Source organism: Tauraco erythrolophus, chromosome 10, assembly GCF_009769465.1.
Source record: "Tauraco erythrolophus isolate bTauEry1 chromosome 10, bTauEry1.pri, whole genome shotgun sequence".
Classification (NCBI taxonomy): Eukaryota; Metazoa; Chordata; class Aves; order Musophagiformes; family Musophagidae; genus Tauraco; species Tauraco erythrolophus.
The window spans coordinates 16097355-16106856 of record NC_141474.1 but is presented as its reverse complement, the minus strand read 5'-3'; positions in this window follow the sequence as shown (position 1 = coordinate 16106856).

Sequence of the window (9502 nt, the reverse complement as noted above, 5' to 3'; positions counted from 1 at the left end):
ACTCCCCAAACTTCTGATATGGTGCAATTTTCCTGGCACGTTTCTATTTTTTTTTTTTTTCTAGGAATAACAATCAAGATTTCATTCTGGACAACTTTTTAATTTTTGCAAGAAAAACTAAACATATAGCTTTGATTCTATGAAGTCTTTTACTGCTTTTTGTTCTGCCTTATATGAATGCAAACTGTTTTGGGAAATTTATGAAATAATTTTATCTAAAATGCTGTATTATAAGACTACAAAATATCTTAAAAATAGTTAAAATTATCTGATTTTGAGAAGGATTCACTTTTGCTGTGTTAGATTACATGCAATAGTACATCATCTAAATTGTCCAAGGAATTTGTTTCGTTAAGTTGCTATGGTAAATAATGTGTGGAAATGGTATAATTCTTACTGGAGTGCTTTTTCCTTTGCTGCTACTACCTTGAGAAGTGCTGCAACTCTCCTCAGAGTATTTTTAACTGTTGGCTATTTGGATGTGAAGTTTAATTGTAAAGAGATAAAATTCTCCTGTATATGTGATGTGTAACTTAAAGTAATACTTTTTTTCTTTTGTCACAGAAATGACTCATTTGATATGAAGTGTTGAGGTTTGTTGTCACATTTTCCGTGCTAATTACATCAGAAATTGGAGGTGTTGACTAAAAACATTCTTGAATTCACCGTGCCAAACTTCTGTAAAGCTGTACGGTAATTTTGTAGAATGGCAGTTCAGTTCTGTAGGCACAGCATTTTATTTTTTTTAAAGCCACATATTTGTCAATAGGTACTCTGTTCCTTCTTCAAACTTGAAGGTTTGGAGGACATCAGAGAGAAATCTTACCATCTAGGAATAGTCTAGAATCTAATTTATAATACAATTTGAGGAAATTCTGGTTTCTGTTTTACTTTTAAATGATTTTGAGAGCTGTATTTGTGTGTAGTTTGGTTTCGTTTTGCTTACTTTAAACCATATCTGGATTGGGACTGTTTAACTTCTACGTTTTTTCCCCTTGGTGGTGTTTTTTGGGGGGGCAGGGGGAGTTGTGGTGGGTTTGTGGTGTTTGGGTTTTTTTTTAATATTATTTGTTATTTGTTGTACCTTCTGATGAGGTGTGCTATGAGTATTCATTTTCACTCAGTACTTTAGTGCACATCCCAATTATCGTAGCAGACTGTTTAAGCAATTTATTTTTAAACAAAAAGATAAAATATTTACCCTGTGTAGGATAATTAGTTTTGCCTCTTGTCCTGTTCCCTCTAACAAAGCTGGGTGATGTGAGCCCCTCTGTAGCTGGAGGTGGGAGCGCCCCAATACTCTGCTCTCGGGTGAGGGATGCAGCGTTCCCATCTTCCAGGATTCGGAGGTCTGCAATTCCCCAAAAGGACTGTGTGGGCTGAAAAGCCTTAGAACGAAGGCAGCTGCGATGAGCTTAGTTCCTCAGTTAAAATCATATCGGGGGTATTGTTTGGGCTCGCGGAATACGTGCTTTCATAGGCTTCGTTCCCCTGTTCAACTGGGCAGGCATTTTTCCAAAACCATTTCCCGATCCTACCTTGTTAAGAGAGATATCAAGGATTGTTAAACTTCTATTTTTTTTATTCTGTGCTTATTAATACCTCACAAGCCTGCAGACAAAAGAGCCGTTATGCCTTGGGAAAGTTGGCAATTAATCTGTTGAGCTGTATGATTCGAGTGAGCGCAGTCCCCGGTTTGGGTACCGGTAAATCTTTGTGGGTTGATCCTGTGACCTGCTTTGCTGAAAGAAACAGACTCTGTTTTATAATAGTTCGCAGAACCTGGTATCTTTGAAAATAGTGGTTTCGGTGTATCTAGTGCAAAATCTAGGCTACATACAAAGGCTTTATGTTTGTGTCACCGTTACAATTTAAAGGTGTAAATGAAATACTTTCTTCTTCGCTTTTTAAGTCACTACATCAGGGAATCATTTTGTAATAGCTTGTTCCTTTCTAAAAAAAATTTAAATTTAGTAAATTCAAACATTTTGGAGATATGTTTGAAAGTGGAAGTCTGCTTTTGTTATCGAGAAGTAGGATAAAAAAACTGGTAATGATGATTCAGAGCAACTCTTAAGGTGATAACTCATGAAAACTTCTGAAATTCATTGCTTCTTTGCATTAACCTTTAATATTTCAGTATTTTAAATCTTCTGTTTTCAATAGAGAACTTTAATTAAAATGGTTTGTTTCCTTCTAAATAGGCTTGTGTCTGATGGGGGGGTAGGAGGTGAGGAGTCAAGGTATAATAAAATTAAGTTAAAACTAAATTGGAAAAAACAAAACCAGCCTGCATAATACACATTTGGGCAACAATCCAGAATGGAAAGGCAGTGGAATAATTATTTTAAAACATGTAATATTTTGGATTGCTGTACAAAATTAGTGTAATTGAAACAATATTTTGCAATGCATTAGGTTTCAATTTTCTAATTTGTTACTTTAATGTATTACAGTTATGTCCTGATGCATCTACTATGTGTCAGAAAACAACTTTCTAATGAAAAAAAATTATTAACATTTGTGTGTTCGGCAAGGACTGTAGTGAGGTCTGCAAAGTTGTGATGTACTGAATACAGCAGTAAAGGGCACTTTTTACTTGCCATTAAAAGCTTATAATACAGCAATTTAGATGGCTGCGGCACCCATTTTTCAATTGCACTTTGTTAATTTAAAAACTGTGGTGAAATATTGATGAAATTTACTGTTGCAAGCGTGTGTCTTCGTTTTTTTAATGCAAAATAAATGCATGATAAGTAGCATCATAATAAATGCTACCTTTAGAATGTAATATTATCTTATTAGTGGCTTAAAACGTCTATTTTTAACAGATGCACTGTCTAGTGTAAAAGCAGACTTTTGGTATGTCAGCACGTGTCTTTACCATGGACATATCAAACGGAAGGAGTTAATCTTGTAAAAAATGCTCAGATATCTTGTATTTCTTTTCTTTTACATTCTTCAGTACCAGGTGACATAAAATTAGCATGATGATCGTGGGAAAGTCTATTTGTACTGGTAAGGCTATATGTAGGAATGCAAGTTTCCCTTTTTTATGGCTTTACTTTTGCATCAGAAGATGAGTAAATACCACTTTCAGAACTACTACAGGGGAATGGTAGATCAAGTTTCACTTTTGTAATTGATTTGTGGATATGGTACTTGCAGAGAGGAAATGTACTTCAGATACACGTTTTCTTAGTGAGTGTTCCAGTGGATTTCAATGAAGTCAAGAGCCTTACACTACAGAGATGCTTTATGGATTATCAGTGTGCATTTTTCAGTGGTAAAAATTACATCTCCGAAGCCTACTCTACCTCTATAAATGCATCCTATCTTGAGTGAGCTCAATAATTTAATAACTTAATTGCTTAAAAAATAAAATCTAGTGAATAATGAAAATATCCTATGCACAGGAAAATGAGGGGAGCTGACTTTATATATAAATTCTTAATAATTCAAAATTTTGTATTAAAATTTATTAAAAATTAAATTAGTTACAGTGTCTGGAAGATAATTACTTCCATCTTTACTTCGAAAATTACGGGAGAAGATTATGCATACTGCAGAACTAACGTTAACCTAAGAGTAAGAGCTTACACAAGTGAGCAAATACATTCAAGCAGGTTTAAAGAGGAGAGGTAGAGGAGACTGAGAACACAAGTATAGAGATCCAGATGTCTTCCTACTGCTGTGGTTGGTACAACAGCAGACTGATACATAACAGAAAGGTTTAGGTATTTCTATGTCTCTGTTCACCGTAGAAAATGAAACTTCAAAATATTCGAGCTGTATAAAACGGGTTATCAGTTGTTGGTTGCTGTTTGAAGAGGATTTTTTCTCATGAACTTGTGTGTGTTTATGTGTATGTACTTACAAGCTTTCCATAAAAGATCATTTAATAGAGAAGTTTGTAAAATTGTTTTGTGATGCTTCTGCTGAGCCATTTAGAGGAAAATAAAGGGCTGCTTGACAATTACTCCAGCTTAGGATCTGGTGCAGTGTTGGCTTCTGGTGAAAGCCATCAATAAAGCAAAAAGAAGGGGACTAGAATTTTCAGATGAAAAAGTGCAAGAGTAGAAGACTCGGAAAAGTATGGGCAGCCCTCTTTCGTATTTTTAATAGCCTGCTGTACAACATCATTATCTGGCTACGAGGAAAGATTTTTTTTCCTGGTGGAGTGTCTCTGTCTATGGAATATATTTGATAGCTGGAAAAAGAACAGTGCTTCATTGGTGAGATCCTGACAGTAGTCAAATGGAAATAGTGATCAATATGAACTTTAACATTCATCCAAACCTGGGTAAAATCTCTTTGTTGGATGGGTGAAGGTCTTAGGATTTTCTGAAAGCAACTTGAAAGTCTTTCTTCTGGTAGAGAAGATGAAAGATGTGCTGCTTGGAATGTTTATAGATCTGGGATTAAGCATCAAATCATACTTTTAGGTGGTAACACTTGGTAAGGTTTCTTATCCATTACAAATCTCTACTAGCTACCTCTTTTGATGTTCTTGCTCTATTTATAATAACCAAGCACTTTATAGCTCAGTAAAGAATGGAAGGTAGCTATGAAGAATAAATTGTATGGTTTGGTATAAGAAATATTTTAGCAAAAATTCTTCTGAGATCAGTTTCATTGTCCTGCACTGAGAGGGCATTTCGATTATAATGATGTATAAAAATTTTTAATCTAGTTATAATGTAAAGGAAATGTCTTTAGGAGAGTGAAAAATGAAGAGTTCAGCATAGCCTGGTATCAACCTTATAATGATTCAGTGTGCTATTTATAACTTCCTACTTATTGAAATTGAAAATATAAGATTAAATAAAATATTCTGTAGTGTACCTTTATTTTTAATCTATGTGTGAGATGTCAAACATTGTACTGTCTTGTGGACAGGACATGCTTTTATGAGCCTATAAATATTTAAGTATATGAGAATCTGCACCCAAGTGGAACATGTTGCATGTAAATTGTCTTCTAAGTTTTTAAATTTTGGTATTTTAAAAAATCTGCTAGGTTTAAAAGCAACATTTAAATATTAATACTGAGCTGTAATAGAGAATATAACATTTTGAATGCAATGTGGGATATATTGGTTTTGTTTAGCCTAACCATATTCCAATTTCACAGGAGAAATCCATCATATGATAGGGGGAAAGGAGGAAAAGGGCTAATCATGAGCTCGGCTATATAATTTGCACACTTAGTATGCACACATCCAAATATCCTGGATTTGTTTCTAGCATGCATGTACCAAACAGTGTTTTCTCTAATACCTGCAGATACCTATATATGTAGAGTAATTTAATACATAAGCACAGCTAACCTGATATAAAACCAAATTACAAAAACTGTTGGGAACTAATGAGTTACAAGTTAGGCGTAAGTAATGGAGCGTTTAACTCAAAAATGTTAATATAATCTGTCTAAAAAGAAACTTGATAAATATATCCAGCTTATGTGCGGAGCAAGGACAGAAGCTTTAAATTCTGCTAGACTGATGATTTCTGGTAAATCTTGACAATCTGGTTTGCAGTAAATACTAATACTGTCACAAAATGTCAGGATCGCATTATTAAATTCAAAGAGTAACGTGGCCTGATTGTAGCAATCCTTATCATGGCACAAGAACTTAAAAACGCAATATAACAATTCTGCAGATTGGTGATAAAAGTAATCAGTCATAATAAAACAAATGATTAAGTACTATGGGTTTAAATTTACTTTTTATTATTAAAAAAAGTCTGAATTATTTGTTTGCATTTCAGTGATATTGTAAAGCATTTCTATATTTTGTTTGAAGCAGTTTAGGTGCTTGCATAAAATGATATTGGCTGATTATTTTTTTCCTTTTGATATATGCAATAATGTCAATAAGCAATAAATTGCATGTTGTATGCAAGGTATCAGTACTTCGTAATAAAGTAAAGAAACACAGTTTCTTATTTTGTGAATCTTTCTTTCTTAATATGATAATAGCTTATGTACCTATAATGAATGCCTCATGAAAGAATAATTTTCTTTGGGTTCAGTTCAGAAATAACTGGCTTATATGGTATCTTGAAATTTTGTGCTATATCTAATTTTATTTAAAAAAAGTGGGGAGGGGATATGAGGTCTGAGCCACACTGTTGTTCAGGTGGCTGGATTTTTAAAGAGTGAAATTCTATGTAGGACATCTCTGGGGCCAGGAATGTAACTTAAACTAAAAATTTTGTTGTGTATTGAGGAAAACTTATATTTACACTGGATAATATAATTACATTGCACTGTATTGTAATACCACATGTTTCAGGACATAAACTGGACAGTTGTCTGAAGGCTCTAGGGATAAAGAGCTACTGTTGTCAGTGTATTATAAACGTGCTGCACTACATAGTCCCTTACTGAATACTAAGATGAGCAATTAAGTTCCTTAATATGGCAATTCCTAGATTCTGTATGTGCAGTGAACGTATGCCTAGGAAGCATTAATTGTGTGGCAAAACTCGGGAGGTTTCTCTGAGCATCCTCCAAGAAAGTTGCTGCTGTTTTATATCTTAACCATTGGCTTCCAAGTGCAGGAATTGCTCATGTTTCTTTAAGTTTTCTTTTGTATTATGCAATGGTTAAAATACTAGAAGAAAACATAAAGCATTCCAGTGATTTTTACTTTTTTTCCTCTCATCTTTTAAGGGGAATTTAGTTCCGTTTGTAAATTTTATTCTTAGGGTACTCGTTTTACACTGTTAAGTGTAAAAAAACTGCGTATTAACTAGTCAGTCTGTTTGGAAGTGACTCAGACTGGGAATGTCTGGAAACGTTATTTGGGGTCAGATGCTATATAGGTCAGATTTCCAACCGCTTGAGAACGGACAATGGGGGCTTGGTGGGAGGCTTTAGCAGTGCCACTGGGCAGCTTTTAACACTGGGTGGTGGAAAGGAAGGATTAAGCATGTCTGGGAACAAGGGATGCCTTCCGGTGAGCCATTCTTAACCTGACAAATTCAACAAATTGCTTAAAGGGTGAGAAACACACCTCTCCCTAAGATGTAGGATATAGAAAGTATTTTGTATATCTGCTTCTTTGTCATGTTCTGGTGAAAAGTTGCTCTTAATTTTCTCCCAAATTTAATTTTTTTTTTTAACGCTTTGTGTTCTTGCTGAAAACTTTGTTTTCTGTACTTGTATCGGTGTAATAATTCTGCATTAGTTTTTTGTTTGTTTGTTTTTTTTTAAATTATTTATTTAATCTTCCCAGTGGATATCTGTCTTTTTTATAGATGCCAGACTACTACTGTGAGTATCTTCTAATTCTACTCTGCTTTTCTGGAGTTCACAGTGTAAAATACCTCAGGGTCGATTGTGTGCTTCATTAAGATGCGACCTTGGTGTTGTTTGTGATGCTTTACATTGAGGAAAAAGTATTTGCTACTTGGCTTATCTTATAAAGGGTGAAAACTATTATCTATACAATGACTAATAAGTAGTGCAATTGTTGCTTCTGGTGGAGTGTGATGGTGGAAAGCAGGGAGACAGCATACTGACATCAACAACATAATGTACTTTGAGAGGAGGGTGTAGAATGAATCCCCCTTTTGAGAACATCAGAGAGAGAAAACGTGTTTTACCTTAGAGTCGTTCTGCCAGTGACTTGAAATATTTGGAAGCAGGGATGTCAGCTGGAGTACAAGAGGCTCTTTATTAAACTGTGTTGTCAAGTGCAGCAAGTGAAGACTAAAATAATAAATAAATAGCTAATAAATAAACAGCTTACACAGCTGTTACTGTGAATGCAGTCTTAGAGATTTTAGCAAAGCCAAATATGCCTGAAACTTGGGCAGTGATGGAGGCAATTGGAATGTTTTCTAAGGCATATAGAGACTGAATTACTCTCGTGGTGCTACTTTCCTAACTCTGGGTTCTCAATACGCTGTGCTAATAATTTCTGCATGCAGACAGGGTAGGAAGCAACTTCTACTTACATAATAAAGACTATAAAAGGGCAAAAATGAATGAAACGGTGAATATTTGATATTGCTTCATACTTGTATTTTTATTTTGTGTTCACACTGAATGGCAATGGCCTTGTTAATGAAAAAGATCCGATTTTGAAAGATGGTATGTGAATGTGTTCGTGAAAGCACTCGAGAGGAATGTATTAAAGAATTTTCTTAATTCAGGTAGTTACTAATTTGAAATAGTGCTTGTTAGAACTGCTTCAGTGTGGTTTAGAATTTGTCTTTATTGATCTTTTTCAACAGAAATGGGAATCACTCATTTCTTTCTTTACACAAAAATACATATAGACGGTGCAAGAGACCCCTCTTCCAGATTTTAATTTGGATTTTCTTCATCCCAAGTTCATGTAAACTAGGCCACTTGAAGCTGAAATTCCTTCCTTATTTTTATTGCTCCAATGAAATAGGATGTTTCAAAATAATTTATGTTTTTTGATCAGTTCCAATTGTTATATAACGAATCTTTGCCTTGTGTCTCCCCACCTGCCTTCTGCACTTAACAGCCTATTCAGAGTCACTCCGTGGGATGAACATTGAAACAGTCCTGCAGGGTTTGTACTCCCTGTTACAGCTGTTACTGCCTGGCTAGAGCTCATCATGTTAGCCAAAAAGGGATGGCATGAGAGTAGTCTTCCTTGCAGTGATGTGAAATGAGCTCCACTTTGACTCATCAAACTGCAGTGTTACGCACAGTATTTCATGCATAGTTAAACTGCATTTTCTGGCATTGAAATAAGGCAGCATTTTTAGTAGATCTAACAGAGCTGTGATACTTTTCTTGACTAGTTGATATTTAAAAACCATCTTAAGGAACATTAAGATCTCTGTTAAGTTTAGCACCAGAAAGGATACAGCTTTACAATATTGATTCAGTATTTTCTGTATACTTAAAATATTTGCAGTTGTAAGGGATAGTGATTTCACAAACAAAACCACAACATAAGATCACATGCAGCTCATGCTAACGCAGCAGTATGGGGATTAAACGTGAGCCTCGCCGTAGACGGCAAATTTGGACACAACTCTTGTACCCTGAAACGTTCCATAAACAAACCCCAGCAGCCCTGAGGCGCGCTCCGTCCGCTCCGGTCTGGGGGTCGGTAGCCGTGCGCAGTGGCGGTGACCCCGCCGCAGCCGCAGCGGGCAGTGCCCAGCCCCGGGCCGGTACAGCGAGGCGGTGCAGCACGCCGCCTCTACGGCCGCTCCGGGGAGCGCCGCCACGCCCGCCCGCAGGCGGCACTGCGCCCTGCCGCGGCCGCTCGGCCCGCAGCAGCACCCGGTGCGCCGCCCTGGCGGAGCCGCGCCGGCTCGGGGCCTTCGGCCGGCCTCCCCCGCCCTGCAGGACGGCCGGCCGGCCCGCCCCCAGCCAGGGCCCGCCTCCAACCAGGCCCCGCCGCTGCGGAGGCCGCGCCGCCGCAGCTCTGTCCCCGCCCCTCCTGGCGGCGGCGGGCGCAGGCGCGGAGCGGGCCAGGGGCGCCGCGTTCTCGCGAGTCGGGGCC